Genomic DNA, 25,444 nt, shown 5'->3' with positions numbered 1-25,444 from the left:
TCTTAAATTTTTTTTTTTCATATTTTACAAGCTTGTTTACAAGCAATTACAAGGAATGGTGATGGGCACCTCCTTCGCTCCCAGCTATACATATTTATTCATAGGCTGGTGGGAGGAGCAGGTGTCCATTGGAAGTACTAAATTTGAGGAACCAGTGATTCTGTGGTGTTGTTAAATCGATGATGTGTTTGTAATTTGGGAGGGCGAATGAAACATCGACCAGGAAATTTGTATCTGATCTAAACAATAATGAAGGTAATCTTCAATTCAGTGCCAATTTCAGCAGGTCTTGTACTGAATTTAACACATTTATCTGCACATTGGTGTGAATTATGGCCAAACTTTTAACTAGTGATTTTGTGATTATGACAGCTTCTGCCCATTTGCGTATATATTTGTAAGTCATTCACATGATTCTCTGTGAGTTACGTGAGGTTTATGGGAACTGTAGTTTTTGTGTACGCCCACTTGGGTGATACTCATTTATTTATCTATCTATTTGTCTACATATTTTTATATATCCATATGTACAATCAATAGCAGAATATGGTATAATGAAGTATATTGTATCAAGAGTAGGGAGATCTCACATTCACAAGAGATTTCACAGACTCGAGAATTGGATATGTGTGTAAACAAAGGGCTGAATCAGTCTGTCTACTATTTATCAGCTAAACGCCCACAGGGGAAACATGTGGGCATATGGAGCTTTGTGGTAATACAATAATCAATATTAGCCCACAGGGGCGAGATTCTGCTGCTCTCTCACACAAATAATAAGCTGGTTGCATAAACAAAAAATTTGTATAATATGTTTACATTATTACATTTTTATCTTAATGTGGTACAATAAAATGAGTGCAGTTTGAAGTGGTAAGTTTATCAATCAAATACTGCTAAATGAATTAGTAAATTTGTGATAGCTAAAACATTTTAAAATGGCCATCACATTAGCTCACTGTCTAGCACTGGTTTAGGATTTGTCCGTAATTTGTGTTTGTTATTTGAATATATATGTGCACTACATGTTTTCAATTTTACTGTGAACAAGGCTACGGCTGAAACGCGTTGGTGTGGATGCCTGTAAGTCTATTTTTGTATTAAACAACACTTCACAGTGCCATGGAGTCCGGACTCTTCTTTACGATAAGCAGACTTTGCTTGGATGGATAGGGTTACTGGAAGCCGTACCGGACCACCCTATAACAGCCTCTATGCTCCTGTTTGTTGTGGAGTATATAGATATATATATATATTCATTAAAAAATAAAAATAAATATTTGAACAATGAAATGTACATTTAAATTATTATTTATAAAAACAATAAACATTAAACATATGAAACATAAATGTGTATATGAAATCGAATTAAACAAATAATACAAAACCAACAAAAATCTAAATAAAAAATTGCAAAATAGTTAATATTATAATTAATTTAATTTTAAACAACTAAAATAGATATTAACAAACCAAACAAGAAAAATTGCAGAGAAGGTGTTGGATTTCGAAGGAGTCTGATTTACTATTTAAATTCAATCGTAACCAACAGCAGAGAAAATGTTTGAATTTGGAAGGCCACATTTACTATTCCCACTCCAATGTCAGCAAAAGCAGGGAAAGTGTTGGTCAATTTTAGCTAGGCTCATCAAAGGAAAATTCTCAGGTCCCTCAAAGGAAAATTATAAAGCATGGATGCCATTACTATCCCAACATGCTGGAGAACAAAGAACAGCATGTTGGCCTGGAATGTCAAATGAGGGCCCAGCACTTGGGGACATGGGCATTCAAAAATAAACAGATCAAAAGGTTGGTTGAAATGCCCTTCTCCTTTCATACATTAGTTGGATGATCTCCTAGGGAAATACTTTGTAAACACTTAATTATAGCATCTCTTTAACCTTTAATGTCATACACTAGTTATCTTCACTCAGTGTTACTGAATGTAATCCAATGAATATGTCTGCAGTTACTGTTTTTATCTGTATTGCTATATGCCCTATCCATTTACTGCATTTTTTACTCATTCAGTGTTTATTTGACTATGTATCTGTAAGCTGCTCTGATGCTGACAGTGACATGGGCCACACTATATACAAATTAAAAACATTAGAAAACTAGTATGGGTATCAAAATTAGTACGCTTCACCATCCCAAGAAAGGTCCCAAGCAGTCATGAGAATCCATGGCTCAATGCAGTAACTATCATCAGTAGTGCCAAGCTGTAAGTAGGTGCTTTCAGTGGTGGCAGCATTAATAGTTCTCAATAGCGATAACATTGGTGAGCTTCAGTAGCCCCATCATTAGTGATCCATAATAACGTTCATCAGCAATGAGTCCTAATAGCTCTATGCTGGCTGGAGTTGTAATGGTCAGCTGAACTTTTTCTAAAACAATATTGAAACGTAATCCATTGTTCTGTGTGTATTCCGCTCCACAGAGAACAGCAACTCTTTGCTAAAATGCATGAAAAAAAGTTCCTTTCTTTTTTATTAATTCAAAGTGTTTGTCAACTTTGGGAAAATTTTGAAAAGAAAGCAAAGTATAGAATGTGTGAATGTAAGCCACAAATCTAAAAGTGGTGTATCACGTCATAGAATGTTTCATGGTGTTCCTTGATTCAGTCCCTGAGTGACTGGGCAACATTTGTTAATATTAATGACGTCACTTGTAGATGATATGAGGAAAGTGCATGAATATTATTTTAAGGTCTGCAGACAGCTTTCAATGAGCTCTTGTGGACAATACGAAAAAGTTACTTACTTCCAGTAACAATCTCTCTGTTGAATACTCCGTCTCCCTCCAGATTCTTCACCTGTAGCATTAACCCTGGCACCAGATGGATACAAAAACTTCAAAGCTCTCACATCACTGATAGGAGGTGCTGGCTTCATCTTACCACCGTAAGTTGTAACAGATGACATCACTGGAGCCATGTAGTGCCCACCCAGCACAGCAAGTTCACTTTATATCCATTTTCCCACCCTTCGAGTTAAGTGGATGAATTAATATTAAAATAGTATTGCACTACCAAAAGAGATTTTAGGATCTTATTAACATTCCCGGCAACACTTCTATCAAATGGACATGCGGGTGGGCCAGTCAGGAATCTGTAGGTACATCCAGTAGAAAGATTGTTACAGCAGGTAAGTAACTTTTTCTTCTGATGGATACTTCTGTTTCCTCATCTATTAATTAGATTTCCTTGCAATACCCTACCCCAGAGGAGGGCTGTTAGTGGTTAGATGAAGAAAATACCAACAAAACAGATCTGGTAAAGTGGCTACTCCTAGGCACTTCTGAATCAAAGCAGTAACAATTGGAGAAGGTGTACTGCCTTGCAGCTCTCTTTTATGGGAACTCCTCTGGCAATGGCAGAAGTAATGTATTTATGTCACATGGAATGGGGTCTGACCCTTCCCAGAGGTTCCCTACTACCCAAAGTGTAACAGGCTTTTATGTAGAGGATGTTCCATCTCAAAGGGTCCTTTTCTACATTGCTTTACCTTTTTTGGCACCAAAGTACCCCATGAAGAGCTGGTCATCCAGTTGTATGTCCTTGGTATGGTTTAGGTAGTAGTTAACCGCCCACTTAGGATCCAAGCTATGTAACTGCTTGTCATTCTTGGTGGGGTGATGTTGTGGGGGGGGTAAAAAGGTGAAAGGGTGATGGACTAACCCATATAGAAAGCGAGTCACCACTTTTGGCAGGGAAGCAGCCCTGGTTGAAATCACCATTTTGCCTGGCTGAAAAGAGGTAAATGGTGGGCAGGAACTAAAAGCTTACATCTCGCTCACTGTCTGGGTGTTGTTATAGCTACTAAAAACACAGCATCCATGGTTAACATCCTTCAAGAACAACTATGCAGGGGCCCAAAAGTCCCCATTAGAAAAGTTATAACTAAATCAAGGTCTACTGGGGCACAGCTAAAAGGGGTTGGAAGATACAAATTTGTCAACCCCTTCAAGAAATTATTACAGTGGGGGATTTGTAAAGGGGTGGCTAGTCTTGCAGACAGAGGGGCACCAAAATCCCCCAGCAGTGCTAATCATGCAACCCCTGTCCAAGGGAAAGCGTGAATTTCAGGACCTATGACAATTTAACCTGAATTGAGTCCACATTGATGTCCTTGCACCATTCAACAAAGTTGCTCTCTTTGCCAGAGCAGGCTAGCTTGGTGGAGGTACGATGTGTTGAAAGAATAATATATCCTCTGGTGGCAGCTGGAAGAAATGAAATGTCCCCACTCAACTCCAAGACTCAATGTTGAGGTCTCAGAGATGGAGGTGCAGCACCATCCCCTTCAACTGGGAGAGGAGGTCCAATCTAAATGGCTTTGTCAGCGGGTGACACATGGAGAAGCACACAAGGTCTGCATACCTACCCTCATTACCCAATCTAGGGCAATGAGAATGACTTGGACTCGGGCTTGGAATATCTTTTTCAAAACCTGAGGAATCAAGCGCATGGAGGAAGTGCAACGGAAAGTTCTTTTTAACCAAAACACCCCCCCCCCAATGCTGCCCTCAATGGGTTCTGAAGGGCAGAGTACTGCTGGAATTTAGTATTTTCCACCTGAAGAGCGTTGCACTGGATGAAGATGTCCTGGACTACCTGTTGCAGAAAATGTCACTTGTGATCAGTAAGATAACACCGGCACAGACTGCCGACTCTGACATTCAAAGACACCATTAGGTAATTGGTGTTTAACGAGATCCCTTGCCAGTGTGCCAAAAACAACACCATCAGCGCCTCCAGACAAAGAAGGTGGGATCATACTCCCCTTGCTTCTGCAATATCACTGTCATGTTGTCCATCAAAATTGAGATGGACTGACCTTGGATGGAGGGGTGGAAGGGCGATAAGGCCAGCCAAATCACCCACTGTAGCAAAAGATTGATATGAAAAATCTGGGAAGGCAGTTCCTGTCACTGCATATCACTGTTTGATTCAGGGTTGAGTCAACATGACGCAACCCTGAACCGAACAGTTTTAGTTTTTTTATTTAAAAAAATAATAATCCCAAAACAGGATCTTGGATAAAACAAAATAATGCTTCCCTTGCTGTGGAAGTCATCTTTATGGTGGGGAGCATTATTTACATTTTGCTGTCCCTCATAGGCAGGGTGTGCTTTGCAGTGATGGACAGAAAAAAAGGCTACATGTCCGACCATCTAAGTTAGTTGGGAAGGCAAGTAGCCATTTCTCTGATGGCCCTTACTCCATTGGGCTGTTGGAGCGGTTTGGCTATGGCGGTGAGAGAGTAGTCATTGCTGTAGCCAAACCTGTGTTCCTTCTGCAATTAAATTAGGTAGGTGGACCATTCATTTTATAAAGCAGTGCTTTTGTTATTGATAGATGGATCATTGTTCCATTGTTAACAATTCCACCTGACAAAGGGCAAATACCATCCGAAATACATTGGGGACATGTTGCAATGCAAAGTCATTAATGGAAGATTTTATTGAGAATTTTGGGGGTGATTATGACCTTGGCGGACGGCGGAGGCCGTCCGCCATGGTACCGCCGCCAAATGACCGCACCGCGGTCAAAAGACCGCGGCGGCCATTCAGACATTTCCTCTGGGCCGGCGGGCGCTCTCCAAAAGAGCGCCCGCCGGCCCAGAGGAAATGCCCCTGCAACGAGGACGCCGGCTCAGAATTGAGCCGGCGAAGTTGCAGGGGTGCGACGGGTGCAGTTTGCACCCGTCGCGTATTTCAGTGTCTGCATTGCAGACACTGAAATACACAGTGGGGCCCTCTTACGGGGGCCCCTGCAGTGCCCATGCCATGGGCATGGGCACTGCAGGGGCCCCCAGGGGCCCCGCGGCACCCCCTACCGCCACCCTGTTCCTGGCGGGAGACCCGCCAGGAACAGGATGGCGGTAGGGGGTGTCAGAATCCCCATGGCGGCGGAGCGTGCTCCGCCGCCATGGAGGATTCCCCCGAGCAGCGGGAAGTCGGCGGGAGACCGCCGACTTTCCGCTTCTGACCGCGGCTGAACCGCCGCGGTCAGAATGCTCGTGGGAGCACCGCCAGCCTGTTGGCGGTGCTCCCGTGGTCGGTGGCCCTGGCGGCCACCGGCCGCCAGGGTCAGAATGACCCCCTTTGTTTCGAAATTGGATTGTGGATTTTGGCTGTTGGCCACTATAATTTGAAACAATAATGGTTACATTTACTACAATTTCATTTAAGAGACTGGATTTATAGATAAAAAGAAGTAAATAAATAAATACAAAAACTTTTTTTTAAACTTTGTTTTGCATAAGTGCTTTGAGAATTTATATGGTAGTACGACGTGGGACTTCTCCTAGAGGTGGGAGCAGCTCACCCTTGGCTTTTTGCCATCATTTTAGCCTTCACCCACTGGGAATGGTTGTAGCGTGCAAGGAGACAGTTACCATTCAAGGATTTTAGGGCCACATGTGTCAAACGTTTTTGGATTCGCAAATGGTGAGAATCGCTAAATTCCACTGTTTGCGATTGCAAAAATGCCTTTCCAGATGCATGAAAGGCATAGGCAGTGAAATTTTAGGGAATCACAATTTTTTGGGATTCCCTAAAATTGTGACCCCAAATAGGGGATCACAATTAGCAATTCCCTAAATAGGAAATTGCAAATAGGGATTTCCTATTTGAGATTCCCTAAGCACATGTAACAAGCATTTCCTAAATGCAACATGGGCTTTTAGGAAATGTAATTGCCACCTACTCCAAGTTGGTGGTAACCATGTGCAAATGTTTAAAAAAGCATTAAAAATTCATTTTTTAAAGTGCCATTTAGGGCACACATGTGTGCGTTTGATATGTGCACAAATTATTTTCGGGGTGCATCAAAATAGCCCTCAGCACCCTTGGTTTTGCATTTCCCAATTTTGCAATTTCCTAACAGGAAATTGCAATTTAGGTAATGCAAAAACATTCGCACCTATGGGCCTTCAGGTAGGAATGGCTATTAGGGATTCGTTATTTTGTTGCATACCATTTTGCATTCCCTCGTTAGCAATTTCTTAAAATTAGCTATTTAGGGAATGTAAAATGGGATTTTGATACATCTGGCTCTAAGCTCCATACTTTCTGCCAAAGAGGTCTTTTTCCTCCCAGACCTATAGGCATTTTGACTTTCTATCAGAGGGAACTGTTGAAAACGTTCCGGCTGGCTGTCCTGAAGAACATGAAACTGGTATGACAAGGCTTGCTGCTGAAGGGGGAGTGGAGAGAAACTGTGGATCTCCTGAAGCAGGGCTGTAGCAGAGTAGCATTTTACCACCAGTCTGTTAACTGCAGGAGTGGAAGAGGGTGTAACTCAGGCTTTCAGGACCAGATTCAAGAGGACATCATAAAAGAGCAGTAAAGGTTCTACCATAGGAGCTGGAGGCAGGAAGACCTAAGTGAGGATTATTTTGGTCCTAGCCTTTACTGTGGGGAGTTGAAGATCCAGCACCTCAGCTGCTTTCCTAATGACTGTAGGGAATGAGAGCACTTTTGGAGTAGGGGTGCCAGTCGGAAATTCCATCACCAACTCAGGCAAGGTGTCTAGCCTACTGGCTGGTTACAGGCATGCTAACTCATAATTCTTGCCATTGGAATCATCATGACCTTCCCCAATAGATACAGATTCAAGGGACCAGAATCTGATCCAAACAGGTCACAGATCCTGTTCCTGTACTCCTCTTCGTTAATGAGTCTCTGTGCCTCTCTCCTTGACCTTTTTTGTGGTGCTGCTTCAGGGACTGGTGCTGAAGGATCAGGATCTGGTGCTGGGAAAATGGAGGCGGCGGTGGTGGTAGAGGTGGTGTCGTCCACAGTAGAGGTGGTTGTGGCATTGTGTATCTGGGAGCTGGGTCGAAGGACAAGGGGCTGGCATCAGTCCAGGTGGGTTGGAGGTGACCCTTATCGGAGAAACATGAACATCAGGAGCTTGTAGGGTGCAATGGGGCCTAAAGGCGCAACAGGTGGCTTGGACGCTGGATCCTTTGGAGTCACTGCATGGTGTATTGCCGCTCAGAGGAGGATGAACCAGCTTCATGGCTACCAACTCCCATTCTGAGTATGAAGATTCTGGACATCTGGCTGACTTACCTTTCCAATGCTTCTTGTGATTTTTGTACTTCCTATTCATAACCCCTGACAACTGGGAAGAAGGAGACCTGGAGTTTGGCCTGGACCATGGACAAACTCATTGTTTGATGGCCTTTGGATGCATACTGTGACAGAACTCACAAGATTACAAATCATAGTCCAAGCCAAGGTATCAGAGACAAATGGAGTGCAAGTCAGCTCTCAACATCTGTCCCTCACAAACCATGCAGGGCTTAAATCCTGAACACTTGGGTGGAGACATCGTACTGCACTAGTAAATGTGTTTATGAAGATAACTCATAAATCTGGAGATGGAGCTCTGGATCCTCGTTGAAGACGCAGAAAAAGTGTACTGCTGTAGTTGCGCCTGGATGGAAGCTACGTTACTTTGGGAACATGATCTATTGTCCCTTCTGATGTCTCTTCAGAACCAGTGCCCCCTACAGGAAGTGTGAGATCTTTGAAGTTTCCAGATCAAGTCTGACATCTGGTTTAATTTTACAGGCGATTAATTTGCTGGCAGAAGTATCCATCAAAACAAAAACTTACAGTGTAATAAGAGCCTGCCCATCGCTTACAATTTGTTGACTTTCTTGCGACTCTGATGTGCTTACGTCTGTCATAAACACACTGTTTTGAGAGTGTGGATGTTGAGGCCAGTCCCTCTGGTTCCCCCTACAGGTTAATTTAACCCCTTAACCCTGCAGCATGGATGTTAACAAAGACCCAGATAAAAAGGAAAAGGGGGTAATTGGAGAGAGACAACACACTCCTGAAGATTGGTGTTTGGAAATCCTGGAATGGACTTGGAGGCATAGCGTTTCAGGCTAAATTAGTAACACCAAGGTCTCCACCTAAGGGTGAGTGAACACAATTGCTCTGAGGATGTCAATATAGAATACTAATTAGACAAAAGGGTAACAAAGTTCCAGACTTACCCAGTGCAACCCTACACTGTAACTTGCACCCGGTGTGCCACAGACCAGCTATAGTGGCGGCTGAAGATTAAATGCTCACACTTCTGTGAAGAGAGATGCAGCCTGGAATTATGTATGTGAATTTATGGAAAACGAAACTGAGAAACCACACTGGAGGAAACCAAATCATAGAAAACCAATTTTAAGGAAAGACAATTTCAAGGAGATACAAAATAATCTAAAATCCAAGGAACCATTTTAAAGGAAAGATAATACTAAGGAAAAATCTAAATGATATTAAACTTGGGTGAAGTTTACGACTACCGTGCTGCATTTGAAGTCAGGGATGGGTAATGTCAGGGTGATTAGGGGTTTTTAGAGGTCAGGAATAACTGGAGTTTGGGAACAGAAAAGGATTTGTGGGGTCAGAGATGGGAGAAGTGTAGGGTTGTTGAGCAGTTTTTAGGGCTCATGGATGAGTAATATTTTGGTGTGAGAAGTGTTTTAGGTTTCAAGTATGGTTGGAGTGTATGGGTGTTGAGGGGTTTAGGATTCATGAATTCATGGATTTAGGGCTAGTGAGGGTTTTTCAGGTTCAATTATGGGTAGTGGCTCGGGTGGTGAAGAGTTTTTAGTGTTCAGGATAGGGTGAACTGTAGGCTCGTGAGAGGTTTTAAGGATTTAGGGATGGGTGGAATTTAGATGTAGAAAGGGTTTTTAAGGTTGTGGGATGAGTAGTTTAAGGTGATGAGGTGTTCTTACGGGTAAGTGTGGTGAGAGTTTCTTAAGGTTCAGGGATGGGTGGAGTTTGTGTGCTGAGGTGCTTTAAGGGGTATGGGATGGGTGGGGTTAGGCAAGGAAAATGGTTTTTAGGGTCCAGGAATGGGTGGAGTTAGGGTTAATGAGTGATTTTATGATTCAGAGATGGTAGATTTTTGGGGTAGAAAAGGCTTTTACACTTCAGGAATGAGTGTAGTTTAGCTGTGGAGAGGGAATTTAGGGGGCCAGCAATTAATTGTGCTTATGGGTAGTGAGGAGTCAGCGATGGATGGTATTAACTGGTGGTGATGGGTCAGCATCTGAAACATTTGTTTGACAATGTAAAAGATATAAATATGAAAAAATGTCCCCTGAAGTAAAGCACTGAAATAAATGATCTCAAACCGAACTGTTTCTGAAAGAAAGACCTGCAAACATTGCATTTAGATCTACAAATAAGCCTTCAAAAGCCAATTATGAGCAAAAATACATTCTATGAATTGGTTTCTATGAAAAGGTAATTGCCATTTATTTTGAAAAATTCCATTAAAAAGTTTAAATGAAATGGTTTCTTGAAAATGGTATTCTATAACATTTTTATTTTTATGAAATCACATACAACCACCTGGAAAAGGAGACAAACCGACAAAAACAAAAGAAAGCAGGAACCATTAACAGAGTGTAAGGAAACTAGAGGACAGAAGGAAACAGAACAAGGAGGAAGTTTCAAAGTTGAAGGAACGAAACAAGCCAAGTGCAAACTGAACTATAGAGTGAAGAGTTACAACAACTGCTATTACCAGACAAGCAAGTTCTATACAAGTAAGGGTTAAAACGCCTGGTTAGCTACTACTGGCCAAAAGTGTGCCCATTTGTGCTCATCCTGTATTGGCTGGGATGGTGCATGTCTGTCTAGTGCAAGCACATATTTTCCATTATCCTGTGTGGCATCTTTTCCAGGTTCCTATCCTGCTGTGGGCAAACCTGTCTTGGGACCTGACAACTTATTTTGTGATAGCTTTTCTTCCTCTGATTGTGTTTGTCCCTCTCCTGGAGATTAGCTACATTGTCATCCTTTTGACTGGATGCCTTGCATCCTTCCACTACTCACATTCAGATAACTACTTTTTTGGTTTTCATGCAGCTCTCCTTGACAATGTATGGGTTTTTTGGCTGTCTTCCTCATGTGCTGCCTCAACCTCCAAACAGACACCCTGGCTACCTGCTTCATTCCCTCACCTGACACTGAGATAGAAGGTATACTTAGCAAGCATGAAAAGAAGCCATCTCTTCTTCTGGGGGTACATAAATATGTTCAGTTGGCTCCTGCAGATGATCAAATGTCTGAAATGTTTTCATCTCCCTCACCCATAATGGTAGGCCACATTTTTTCAGGGTGATAGTTTTGGTCTACCCTGTCTGGTGAGGGAGCATAACCACATTGCTACGGTGCCATTGCAGCAAACTCTAAAAGTGTTCTGATTGGCAGATTTAATTGTAGGTGTTGGCTGCAGAGCCTACAATGCAGCCAATCAGATGGCCTTGAATTACAAACCTAAGCAGGAGCTGCAGCAGCAGATTGTTATTCCCGCTTTCCATTGGCTGATTAGAATCAGCCAGAAAGGCACCTGTAGGCTGGGTTTGTGCACAGTGGGTCTGTCAGTCCCTGCATGTGTTGATTCTGAGTCTAAGGTGGCAACATTTGACGGAATTTCCGGTTATGTCTTAGTCTTCGTTCCTCTGATCATTTCTTTTTGCGGGGCTTGTGTCACGGTTTCCATTCTTCTCTCATAGACTGTGGTACACATGAGGAATACCCCCTCCTATTTGAGCAGCAGCTTGCATACTATGTAATAATGTTAAATGATAACTGGCATCACAGTACACATGGAACTGTTAGATTCAATGCATCAACACTGGAAATTTTGGATTTACTAAAAAAAAAATCTTCTCAGATTGTAGGTGTGGCACTGTGGTTACTAATGACCCAGTACCTACACAGCAGCTGCTAACGTTATGGGCTGCTCCTAAGGTGACCTCCTAGCATGGACGCAAATTCTGGACAGTAACTATAAAAATTCAGGTCACGGGGTCAAAGTTCTGAACTAAATTTCAGAACAAAAGGTCCATTTTACGGACATACCTTAGAAGATCACGCAATAATATTAAAAGTGGATAGATGGCTGACACATGTGACAACAAAATACGTTTATTTGGTTTGAATAATCCGTAGCAGTATAGTAAAGATATGAAAAAACATTCAGAAAGTAATGTTAGACAGTGCAGTTACAAAATAATTACTATTATAAGTTTGTAGAGTACTTATATTAGGTAAGGCGAAGCAGAGTAACTAATTTGAAGATATTATACATAGTGTAATGTGTACTTACCTTAGTAAGGTTCGAAGACAGTGAAGTATGGGTAAAATAACTATAAAAACTGTACAGGTTACTTAGCTCAGAACAGGTGCTGGATAGTGACTGGAAAGGGAAGGTTAGTATTACAACTCCACCAGATACTTGCGTCAGAGCAGGTGCAGGACAGTGAATGGAGGGCAAAATTACTACTGCAACTCCACAGGGACAGTGACTGAGTGGCAAAGTTAGTATTCCAACTCCACTGGGTACTTACCCCAGGGCAGGTGCTGGAAATTGAGTAGGGGGCAAATTTAATATTCCAACTCTGCCGAGTACTTACCTCAGAGCAGGTGCTGGACAGTGAGTAGGGGGCCAATTTACTATTGCAACTCCACTGGGTATGTACCTCAGGGCAGGTGCCCGACAGAGACAGGGGGCAAAATACTATTCTAACTCCACTGGGTACTTACCTCAGGGCAGGTGCTGGACAGTGACTGGGGGAAAAATTATTATTCTAACTCCGCTGGGTACTTACCTCAGGGCAAGTGCTGGACAGTGAGTAGGGTGCAAATTTACTATTCCAACTCCACTGGGTATTTACCTCAGGGCAGGTGCTGGACAGTGACTGGGGGCAAAATTACTATTCTAACTCCACCGGGTACTTACCTCAGGGCAGGTGCGGGACAGCGAGTAGGAGCAAATTCACTATTCCAACTCTGCCGGGTACTTACCTCAGGGCAGGTGCTGAACAGTGAGTAGGGGCAAATTTGCAATTTGAACTCCGCCGGGTACTTACTTCACGCAGGTGCTGCACAGTGAGTAGGGGGCAAATATACTATTCCAACTCCACCGGGTACTTACCTCAGGGCAGGTGCTGGACAGTGACTGGGGGCAAAATAACTATTCTAACTCCACTGTGTACTTACCTCAGGGCAGGTGCTGGACAGCGTGTAGGGGCAAATTCACTATTCCAACTCTGCTGGGCACTTACCTCACGGCAGGTGCTGGATAGTGAGCAGGGGGCACATTTACTATTCCAACTCTGTGGGTACTTATCTCAGGGAAGGTGCTGCATACTTACTGGGGGCAAAGGTACTATTCTAACTCCACTGTGTACTTACCTCAGGGCAGGTGCTGGACAGCGTGTAGGGGCAAATTCACTATTCCAACTCTGCTGGGCACTTACCTCACGGCAGGTGCTGGATAGTGAGTAGGGGGCACATTTACTATTCCAACACAGTGGGTACTTATCTCAGGGAAGGTGCTGCACACTTACTGGGGCAAAGTTACTATTCTAACTCCACCGGTTACTTACCTCAGGACAGGTTCTGGACAGTGACTGGGGTCAAAATTATTATTCTAACTCCACTGGGTACTTACCTCATGGCAGGTGCTGGACTTTGAGTAAGGGGCAAATTTACCATTCCAACTCCACCAGGTACTTACCTCAGGGAAGGAGCTGGACAGTGGCTGGGGGAAAAATTACTATTGTAACTCCACTGGGTACTTACCGCAGGGCAGGTGCTGGACAGTGAGTAGGGGGAAAATTCACTATTCCAACTTTGCTGGGTACTTACCTCAGGGAAGGTTCTGGACAGCGACTGGTGGTAAAATTACTATTCTAACTCCACTGGGTACTTACCTAAGGGCAGGTGCTGGACAGTGACTGGGGGCAAAATTACCATTCTAACTCCACTGGGTATTTACCTCAGGGCAGGTGCTGGACAGTGAGTAGGAGGCAAATTTACTATTGCAACTCCACCAGGTACTTACCTGAGGGCAGGTGCTGGATAGTCACTGGTAGAAAAATTACTTTTCTAACCCCACCTGGTACTTACCTCAGGGCAGGTGTTCGACAGTGACTGGGGCAAAATTACTATTCTAACTGCACCGGGTACTTACCTCAGGGCAGGTGCTACAAGGTGAGTAGGGGGGCAAATTTACTATTCCAACTCCACCGGGTGCTGGACAGTGATTAGGGGCTAATTTAGGGCCATAATTATACTTTTTGACGCAAACCTGCGCCAGCGCAGTTTTGCTTCAAAAATATTACCACCGGCTAACGCCATTTTGGTGCGCTGTGTGGGCGTCAAATTTATACTTTGACGCACGGCGGCGCAAACCACAGGTGGGAGTCATTTATTTTGACGCACACCGCAGCATCAAGTCGTAAAGCAAAACGACTTTAACGCTGCGGAAATGACTGTGGGTCGATTTACAACTCCGCAAACCAGATATGTGCTGTTTTTTGACGCAATAGCGTCAAAAACCCCCACGAACACTGCCATTTCACCAGAGGATCCCAGATGCCACTACAGACCCCAGGAAGATGACAACAGACCAGGAACCAGCCAGGAGGACCCACACAAGAAACTGGACACTTATACGAAGAAAAGAAAGTGTCGCTTCAGTGCAGAGGAGCAGGAAATTCTGGTTAAAGAGGTGACGGAACACCAGCACCAACTGTTTGTCACATCAAAGTTGCCAATCAGTAGGAGAGAGGCAATATGGCAACAAATTGTTGACAAGATTAACAGTGTGGCAGAAGTACGCAGAACAGTCATCGAGTGCAAGAAACGCTGGCATGACTGCAAGCGCAGGACCAAGGAAAAGATGGCCAGGAACAGGAAGGCAGCACTGCAGACTGGAGGTGAGAGTCCAGCACACCAGGAGGCCCTGGACCACATGGAGGAGGGAGATGGTCGCAGCCGTCATCCCTGAGGAGAACGTCACAGGGATTCAAGGACAGGACAGCGCAGACTACCAGGAGACAATGCACATACAGGGTAAGTCGCATGGGGAATTGAAATGCACTAATGTCAACTGCAACCGGGGGGGGGGGAATACCTACTACACATTGCATGTAAGTCATCATATACATGGAGTGGCATGGGTAAAGGGGCACGGCATGAGGGCGTGGCCTGCACAGACAGAAGCTGGGGCACACCATTACACTACATCAACAACAGTCCCATGGGGGCATGCTGTCATGCCAACGATGGAGCAAAGGGAAATCCACGCCAGGAGGGAAGGCCACAATGTCAAACTGACATCCCGGCACACGTCAGCCACCATACCCCCCACATTAACTAGGGCCCTCTTAACAACCTCTAGCCATACGGACAACTGGAATGTAACTGCGACAACAGTTGCCACTACCACTTCCGCTCTGTGTGCAGCTCAAGTAGCCAATGGCCAATGGCAGTAACCTCCCCATGGATCATACACACCTAAATTAGGGGGTTGAGGATGACAACTTCAACAATCCCCTGAAAAAAGACAAAGGCACCAGTACTGTCAAATGTCAATGCCCATAGTTGTTGCAAACATCAGCCAATTTCAACAACAATAGGAGCTACACAGCACTAAGGACATACCCATGCTGCATATGTCAGGGTCCATCCTGTGCCTGAGTCACAATGTAACATCCCAAATGTCATACTGCTCAGACAACAGCATTGGTGGGGGGGGGGCACATGTAACTGGTCACTGACATACACCTGCACAGTCAGAGGAGGAAATAGGACACTACTACAACAATCAGTGCAATCCAATGTACCACACATTCCCCAACATCAGCAGTACACATTACCAATGCCAACATCCATCCCGTGTCATAACATTGCTATGCATAGGATATGCTACATGTCAAATACATTTAAGTGGATGTGAAAGATCAGAGAATGGGGCAGGTCCAGATTTTTAAGTGTGCTGCCAGTGCCATCAGAACACCCACAGCCAGTGAAAGGTCTCACCATGAGAATGGATGTAGACGGAGGGTTGAGTAGGACAAGAAGGTGGCAATTCACTATTTGGCCAAAACCGGCACCTAGAAGAGATGATGCCAACAAGTCTAATAACTTAATAACATACATGTGACATGCAGGTGGGCCATAGGCCTGGGAGAATGCCCATCTGAAGGACTGGAGCAATGAACACGAAACAAGATCACAATGTGAATTCATCACAAGGCAGGCATGTCACATCACTCATGCCACAACACAGACACACTAATTGTACCCTGTTTCATTGCAGAGGAAGATGGATCTCCTGCGGATATGCCTGTCCCAGATTACCCTGATGACATGGATGACGAGCTGATAAACATTTCCCAGGAGACTATCCAAAAGGTCCTTGAAACCCTCCAGACCCCACCTTCACTCACAAGGAGGAGCACAGAACAAGCAGCCATTGCAGAGGATCCACCCACCACCCCAATTGTAAGACCTGTCAGCTCCAATACAGATGAAGACTCAGACGACACAGGCACCAGCTTTGAGAGAACTGTAGTTGGGGTACAGCGGGAGATAGCCAAGGAGGTGCAGGTGGGGATGCAAACTATGGCAGCCAGCCTAGAGGGGGTGCGTTAGTGCATGATATCATCTGCAGATCGGGCAGCAGCTATGCAAGCCTACAATCTATCTTGCATGAACAGCAAAAAACCCAGAAGGAAATCAGCACAGCTGTAATACAGTTGACCCAACACCTATAACAGCAATCCTGCCAACGCGTGCACGAATGCAACATTGAACCCCTCAGGGCCGATCTAGCTGCCTACCATCGTGATGTGGCTGCTATTCTTAAGAATCAGCAGATCCTCCTTGCAGCAGTACTGCCCTTAAGACCTTCACAGGTAGCAGCGACCGGGATGTCTGACTCCATGTCTTCTAACACTGAGGTGTGTGTTGCCCCTTCACAACCACCACCACCAAGAACAGAGGAGGCAACACACACATCAGAAGAAGAAGACATGGAACAGATCACCTTCACACGGAAAAGTACCCGGAAGCACTAGTCCCTGCCACATGGCCAACTATTACCAAGGTCCTGCGCTTTGTAACATGCCAGTCTTGCAACAACTCTACTTAATGACTGTTGTGCTTACCACTGTATATCTTGTCAGCCTGCCCAGTGATTGTCTCTCTCCTACTCATTGGCAAATCCTGTCCCTCTGCACTGTCTGAAACATCACCCCAGCATGTCAAAAGCATTTCCGTAACCCCTTGTGTAGGATCACAATGTAAGATGTCACTCTAATGGACTCACAATCATGGACAATGTACAGATAGCACTACAGCACTTTTCAATAAATAGCACTTACACAACAAATCTGTCTCTGGGTAATGTGACATATCAAATGTGCAGTAGATAACTGAAATGTGCCTACTGTCTGCTATTGGCCTTCAAAGGAGAAATGTACATGATATGTGTCATTTACAGTGTGTGTGTATGTGACCATTGTATGTTACGCATCACATTAGCTCTGGAATTTTCAGTGTCCTAATCAGTATATCAGCAATGCTCCATGAGGCAACACTCTTATTCTGATAGTTAGAGATGAAGGTGTGCAAAAATGATTAGCCAGGCCATGATATGGTGATTATTATAGGTGATTATTTAAATTAGTTCATTAAAGTGGTGATGGCGATTATATTTAAAAGAAATTGTTCACGATATGTTGCCGCTTGCGTATACCAGCGGCCGTGTTCTGTAGTTCCCCCTCATGTTGCAGGCCAGCATCCTCCTCTTCCTCCTCTTCAGGCATGTGTGGCTCTGGTTCCAGGAGGGGATTGTTCCTTTTGATGCAAATGTTGTGCAATATTGCAGATGTTAGGATGATCTTGCAAACCACCTCTGGGGAATATAGGAGGCTACCACCATTGTTGTCGAGGCACCGGAACCTTGACTTGAGGATGCCGAAGGTCCTCTCGACTATGGTGCGTGTCCTCCTATGTGCGTCGTTGTAGGCACGCTCTGCTGCAGTACTCGGGTTGCCAATAGGTGTCATTATCCATGGCTGGATGCTATACCCCTGACCAGCTGCAAGAGAAAATGAATGGGATCATGTTGATGTAGCTAGCCCCATTGAAATGACCTTTCATGGCAGTAGTTGTCTTGTGTTGTCTGTGACTCTTTTGTGTTATTATTTTGCATCCTAGGCTTGTAGGATGTACCATCTACATCGTGTTGTTTCCTTGGCTGAACGAGTGTTTGGCTGCTGACCGTTTGTTAGCAGTATGTTTTGGGATTTGCAGTACAGTGTGCCCTCCCTAGCATTGTGACTTGTGATACAGGTGTCCGTGTGTCTTCACTGGGGGTGAGATGATAGTTCCATACACAGATTCATTTTGACAGTGTTGTTAACACGTTCATATCAATGTACCCTGGACATCCCATACCTTTAGACTTATGCAATGGATTAATGTAAACGTCATTGGGAGACTTACAATTTGCAAGGTGACATTTAGGCAACCCACTCCACACGTTGTGATCTTTGACGTCTTAACAGTAGACTGTACACTAATTTGCGATGTGTGACAGGTTCAATGGTGACCTAAGAAACATGGCTATCGATGTCATGACCTCAGTGTGTTCCTGTTCACATGTTGCTGTTGTGGTGTATGTGTTGTGTGTCCAGGAGGGTTGCTGTGCAGTGTGTACATAAGTAGGTTTTTGTACTTACCAACAAGTAGTCCATTGCCATACCGTCCATCCTGGAAGTGTTCATTGATGGTGCAGTGACGGAAGATGAAGGAGTCATGGACACTCCCAGGATATTTAGCCACGATGTTGGTGATCAATCCTTGGTGATCGATTATGGCCTGCACATTGATGGAATGTGTGTGCTTTCTGTTGCGGTAGAGGTGTTCAGTTGCAGCAGGTGGCACAAGGCATACATGTGTGTAGTCGATTGCACCAAGGACGTGTGGGAAGCCACTAATGAGGTAGAACCCATGTTTTGTTTCCTGCTGCTTCTGCAGTGTGTTAGGGAAGCAGATGTGGCGGGGTGTAAGTCCAATGATGGCATCCAGTACTTTGGGCAAAAAGGCAGAGAATGATGGTTGTGATATTCCGGCAACCAGGGCACCAGTTGTTTGAAAAGAGCCACTTGCCAGCATGTGAAGTACGGCAAGCAGCTTGGTTTCTGTTGGGATGGTGTGGGGTGTCAGCAAAGTGGGTGCCAACTGCGGTTCAATGTTTTGCAGCAGCTGCTGAATGGCCTGCCAGTTCAACCTGTACCTCTGGATGATGCCTCATGCCTGAGGCCATGAAGAGTTGTTCTGGGGTGGAATATCCTCTCCTGCCTTTGGGGTCCCTGCTGGTGTTGTTGTGGCTGCTGTTGTAGCTGCTGGGCTCTGCGTCTGCATGCACGCTGGATAAGAATCACCTCCATGTCTCCCTTTTGCTCCTCTGCTGTTGCTTCTGTTTGTTCTGTTTAAATACAGGTGTGTTTGCCCCATTTTAACGCCTGCCCTGAATCAGGCGTTAAATTTTGATGCAAATCGGGCTGTGCGTCATTTTCTGGGTCCGCCTCCCGGCCGTGCGTAATTTTTGGCCAAAAGCACAAATACGACGCACGGCCGTTTAAGTCATTATTTGGACCGGAACGCCTACCTTGCATATCATTAACGCAAGGCGAGTTGCCGCATCCAAAAAATGACGCACACGGCGGAATTTTGTCGTCCGCGGGCGTCAAAGTTTAAATACGGGGCAACGTTTGCGCTGAATGTGCATCAACATTTTTGACGCACATTCGGCACAGACGGAGTATAAATATGCCCATTACTGTTCTAACTCCACCAGGTACTTACCTCAGGGCAGGTGCTGGACAATGACTGAGCCAAAATTACTATTCTAACTCCACTGGGTACTTACCTCAGGGCAGGTGCTGGACAGTGACTGGGGGGACAAAGTTACTATTCCAACTCCACTGGGTACTTACCTCAGGTCAGGTGTTGGACAGTGAGTAGAGGGCAAAGTTATTATTCCAAGTCCGCCTGTACTTACCTCACGAGAGGTGCTGGACAGTGAGTAGGGGGCAAAGTTACTATTCTTACTCCACTGGGTAGTTACCTCAGGGCAGGTGCTAGACAGTGACTGGGGAGCAAAGTTACTATTCCAGTAACGCCTGGTACTTACTTCAGAGCAGGTGCTGGACAGTGACTGGGGGGACAAAGTTACTATTCCAACTCCGCTGGGTACTTACCTCAGGTCAGGTGCCGAACAGTGAGTAGAGGGCAAAGTTACTATTTCAAGTCCGCCTGGTACTTACCTCAAGGCAGGTGCTGGACAGTGAGTAGAGGGCAAAGTTAGTATTCCAAGTCCACCTGGTACTTACCTCAGGGTAGGTGCTGGACAGTGAGTAGGGGTAAAATTACTATTCTAACTCCACTGGGTACTTACCTCACAGCAGGTGCTGGGCAGCTACTAGGGAGCAAAGTTACTATTCCAACAACGCCTCGGAGCAGGTGCTGGACAGTAACTGGAGGGACAAAGTTACTGTTCCAACTCCACCGGGTACATTAGCTCTGGTGAGGTGCTGGACAGTGAGTAGAGGGTAAAGTTACTATTCCAAGTCCGCCTGGTACTTACCACAGGGCAGGTGTTGGACAGTGATTGGGGACCAAAGCTACTGTTCTAAATCCACCCAATACTTACCTTACTGCAGATGCTGGACAGTGAGTGGGGGGCAAAGTTATTATTCCAAATCCACTGGGTACTGACCTCAGAGCAGGTGGTGGACAGTGAGTAGAAGGCAGATTTACTAGTCCAACTCCGCTGGGTACTTACCTCAGGGCAGATGCTGGACAGTGAGTAGGGGGCAAAATTTCTATTCTAACTCCACTGGGTACTTACCTCAGGGCAGGTGCTTGACAGTGACTGGGGGGCAAAGTTACTATTCCAACAACAGCAGGCACTAACCTCAGAGCAGCTGCTGGACAGTGACTGGGGGGACAAAGTTACTTTTCCCACCCTGACGGGTACTTACTTCAGGTCAGGTGCTGGACAGTGAGTAGAGGGCAAAGTTACTAATCAAACTCCACCTGGTACTTCCCTCAGGGCAAGTGCTGGACAATGATGGGCGAATAATTACTAATCTTAATAGAGTAAGTACTTACCTTAGTGCTACTGCGACCAGTGGCTAAAGATAAACATAATATAGATAGTGTGCTGTGTAAATAAAACAGGATACCTGTACCCCAAATATTAGTTTTTTTACAAAATACACTTCTATAGGTAACTGAGTTACATTCATTATCCAGACGTTGATAAGCTGGGTAAAAAAGAAAATACAGAAGAAAAACATCTATAACTTGAAATAAAAGGAAGAAAGCTAGAATAGGTAAAAACTCAGAAAAACATATTTATGTGAAAAAACTGTTTTTTCACCAGCAAGATACCTATGCAATCAAAGTAAAATACGTTTCATTTCAAGGAAGAAACACAAATGTATTACAATATTGTGTAGAAGATTAAGAAGTAATAAAGGACATCTTTACTGTTTAGTAGCATATATGTCACATACTTACTTGAAATTAGTTCTTCTCTTGTACTGTAGAAGTATAAATAACAAAGAAGAATAAAAACAAGTAAATCAAGCTGCAATAAATTGAGAACTATCTGGTATGGACCCAACCAGTAAAAAACCTTCTAAGCATTTACCTTACAGGTGAAGAGAATAAAACTGTTTAAGGATTTTTTTTTAATTCATAAGGAGAACCTGCCTTGTTCAATCAAAGAGAAAATGGGTAATTACAAACCTGTGAGTCTTAAGACCACTGGCCTAGCGGTGGTGGACAGGACTGCTGCTGCTTTCAAGTTCTGACAGTCACATAAATACCATTGTGGCCAAACTGCCAGGGTTTCAGAATCTCCGCTGGGATTGGTAACCCTGATGGACTGATAGTGGCAGAGATCATAATCCACTAGGACAGCATTGCATGCAGTGCAAACCGATGGATTATGACCTTGCTTACAGCAAACCTTTTTAAGACAGTTTCACTACTGTGAAATAGCAGTTGGAGAACAGGTACAGGGGTGTTGGAAAGTGGGTTACTGGCAGTGGTAACTATGAATCTACCACTGGCACTAAGGCCACTAACCAAATATAGGTTCAGTACAGGTCCCAGTAAATTAGCCCCTTGCTCAACCTTTGGTAGTTATAACCAAGCAGGCAGGCCTAACTTAGGAGACAAGAGTGTAAAGCATTCAAAAACACCAATACAGTAAATAAGTGAGACACAACACACAATAAAAATCACACACCAATTTATAAAAATAGGTTATATTTTTATGAGTAAATAGACACCAAAACGACAAAAATCCAATGTAGGGAACATGAGATATGAATTTTAAAAGAATAAACACTTTCTAGCGCTTAGAAACACAAAGTTCCATCTTTACTAAAGTTCTCCAAACTTCTCCTGTCTTCAGTAGGCGTTTCCTGAAGTCCTCCTTGCAAGTACAGAGGGTCCAAAACACAAATACAAGGGTCCGGAATCTCCTAGATGTTCCTTGGAAAGGTGGACCACAATTCCTGCAATGCACCTGGCCAATTCCTTAAAAGTCCACTGGATGCACTCTAGGCTGGGGACTTTTGCCGGGGATGATGCAGATGAAGCTCTGTTAACCTGTAGCTGCAGTGAGTCCACTCCTGAGTCCTTCTTGAAGCAAGGCACTGTCCCCAGGGCTGTAGTACCGGATTGTGCAGCAGGCGCAGTTCACTTAGAAATGCAGGCCAAGGGTGCAGATCCAGATTCCAGCAGGGCAGTCTTTCTTTCTCTTGTAGTTTCAGGCACCAGATCTGAGAGGCTATGCACCTCTCACATATTTATCCCAGCTCCTGGGCATCAGGAAGGGGGCACCCAACCAATAGAATGCAGAGTGACACCCAGATGCATGACCACTTCCTGCAAAGTGTGGCATATTCCTGACCCAGAAAGCACCATTTTTCCAAAATCCATGATGTCTGAAACTAAGAGATGACTAAACCATCCTTCAGTGTGGCTCATTTCCATAGCTCTCCTCCTTCTAACATCTGCAAATTCCTTCCTTAAGCCTAGTATCTGGCTGAGGGGTCCAGAAGGTGGGGGTTAGGTGATCTGGTATTCTCTCCTGTCTTGCTCTCCTTTGAGGCTCTATGTTTTATTATCCATCCCCCTGCTCATGCATTCCTGTGTAGCCCCGAGCTGCCCTTCACCAGATATGCTCTCCCCTGGACAGCCACTTATCACTTAATCAAACAGCTCTGCTAATCCTGTTAGCACTGACCAATCAGAGGGGACAGTCAGAAGGCTGGATTTTGGCTTACAGAAAGAAAAGCCTTATAACTTATTTTCTGTACAAGTTGTGATAAATTCACCAATTGCAAGTTGCTCGATTTATCAAAACAAATCTTTTAAGTCCTTGAATTACTTTTCTGCGCTTTTTCTTACTATTATTACTATGAAAATACCATATAGCAATAATAGCCTATACAGGCCAGTATCTATAGTGGGGGAAATTAAATGATCAGTTTTTCCCTTACCTGGGTTTATAAAACATCTTTTATAAGACCCCTGCTTATGGTTACATGACCCCCCCGCCCATGGGAGACCTTGGGGAGATCCTGGGGGTACCTAATATGTGAAAATAAGGTAGATCATCATATTTAAAGTGCCCACAGCACCAAAGTCAAATTGGGACACCATTTCCATGTAAATGCAGTCTGCAGAGTCAGGCTGCATTTTAAAATGACAGAAAACCTTCAGCAGTGCCGACATGGAAAGGGCAGCAATTCTGCTGGGTCTCTACTTCCATGCCCTATTATGTATGAGGGTCTTATAGGTAGTTGGCACACCCCTTGCTACATTGTTTACTAGGGACCTACAGGGGCTGTCATGCAAATGGTAGGAATGTAACTTTTAAAGACAGGCTGCAAGGCAGGTCTGCATTTAAAAAGACAGGAAGCACACAGCAGTGCACACATGCGCGTGCAGAAATTCTGCTGGGCCTCTAATCTCCATGCCATATTATATGGGGGATTATAGGCAGATTGTACACCCTTTCCCCATTATATACTAGGGACTTACAGGGTCTGTCAGGACAATCGAAAGGGTACCCTAAAACCTAGTGTACTCTACTACAAGTGCATGTTTTAACATAGCACTGGCCTGGGTCTGGCTAACAGAGTCCAGGGCACAGTCAGAGTCAGTTGTCATCAGCACAAATCAGCAACAAAACAAATGGGGATGAACAGGGCAAAAAGATGACTTTGCAACGTGGGGACCATGGGGTGACCCCTGAACTTCCCATTCACTAGACATGGGCAGTGGAATGGTTAGGCTGCCTAGCACCATTTTGATGTTCATTATCTATTGTGTAGACAATGAACATAGTGAAGGCACTGATATACCCTGCAGGTGATAACACTGTCACTATTTCAATTATTAGTTAGAGACAATGCTACCACCTGTTTCCCACTAAGCCAGTGAGCAGAAAGCAAAGTTTCTGCTGGCCAGCCTAACAGGAAACACCAAATAGGTCTGACAGGTGTTCAGAACAAATATGGTGGCCATCCTGTAATAAGTTTAATGGATCCGATTTCCTGTGTATCTTCAAACATATAATTGGCCCCATAGTGAATTAGGATAAGAATTAAATAAAACACTTATAGGAAATATTAAGTGGCACAATTAAAATGGAATCACAATCTTGAAATGCATTATTTTTACAATGAATGTAAACAGTGCAAATTAAAGAAAAAATAAACTGGAAAATGAAATCATATAATTATTTTTTCTCCCAAACAGTAGTAAATGAAAGAAAAAGAAAATGAGAAAATGTTTCTTAAACTTTAATATATATTTTTTATATTTTTTTTACTTCTACACAGCTGCAAATACAAGTGACTGCAGTCGTCATGCTAATTATATAAGATTGAGGCGTGGTAATAGACTTTTGAAGTATAGGGGATATATTTACTGCAAAGAAAGGTTGACTGAGCCCAGGAGTCATTGGAGGTCTGTCGAATACTGTTCTTCCCATTGCAAAGGCAGAGCGGTTACTCTGGGTGACATGGTAGAGAGGTCAACAGAGCATAACCATTCTGCCTCTGGAATGGATATAGAAGTTAGGGAAAATTTAGAACAAATAAAGCATTTGGCCTCCACCTCCAGTGAACCCTGCAGCTCAATTCTGCATGAAATTGCGCAAAATATCCCTATGCACATTGGAACTAAAATGGCTTCAATCCCTAATCTAAGGCGCATGATACAGCATACAAAACAGGCAAGTAATCCTCATGCGATAACACCAGAAGCTTTCTCTGATATTAACATTCCTCCCAAACTTACTATTACATATACTAATGAACCTTTTCTTCTGTATGATAATCAAGACCCTCTAAAACGTATACTGATATCTTCCTCAATACCCTTGAAAATACAGAAATTTGCATGATGGATATGACCTTTAAATCTACACCCCATCCATTCATTCAAATTTATACCATTCACAGAAATGTTAATAATACCACTGTGCCATTAGCAAATGGTTTGTTACCTGATG

The 25,444-nt window shown here is 44.0% G+C and overlaps 1 protein-coding gene across 1 annotated transcript in view; it reads left to right on the top strand.

The window, feature by feature from the left end:
- LOC138260041 (interferon-induced very large GTPase 1-like) overlaps positions 1 to 25,444 on the top strand; it is a 236,951-nt gene that overhangs the window by 38,365 nt on the left and 173,142 nt on the right. The gene's annotated exons all lie outside the window — the stretch shown is intronic.

This window comes from Pleurodeles waltl, chromosome 9 (assembly GCF_031143425.1).
Source record: "Pleurodeles waltl isolate 20211129_DDA chromosome 9, aPleWal1.hap1.20221129, whole genome shotgun sequence".
Classification (NCBI taxonomy): Eukaryota; Metazoa; Chordata; class Amphibia; order Caudata; family Salamandridae; genus Pleurodeles; species Pleurodeles waltl.
The sequence above is the reverse complement of the archived record's forward strand: the minus strand, read 5'-3'. Positions and strand labels throughout refer to the sequence as shown.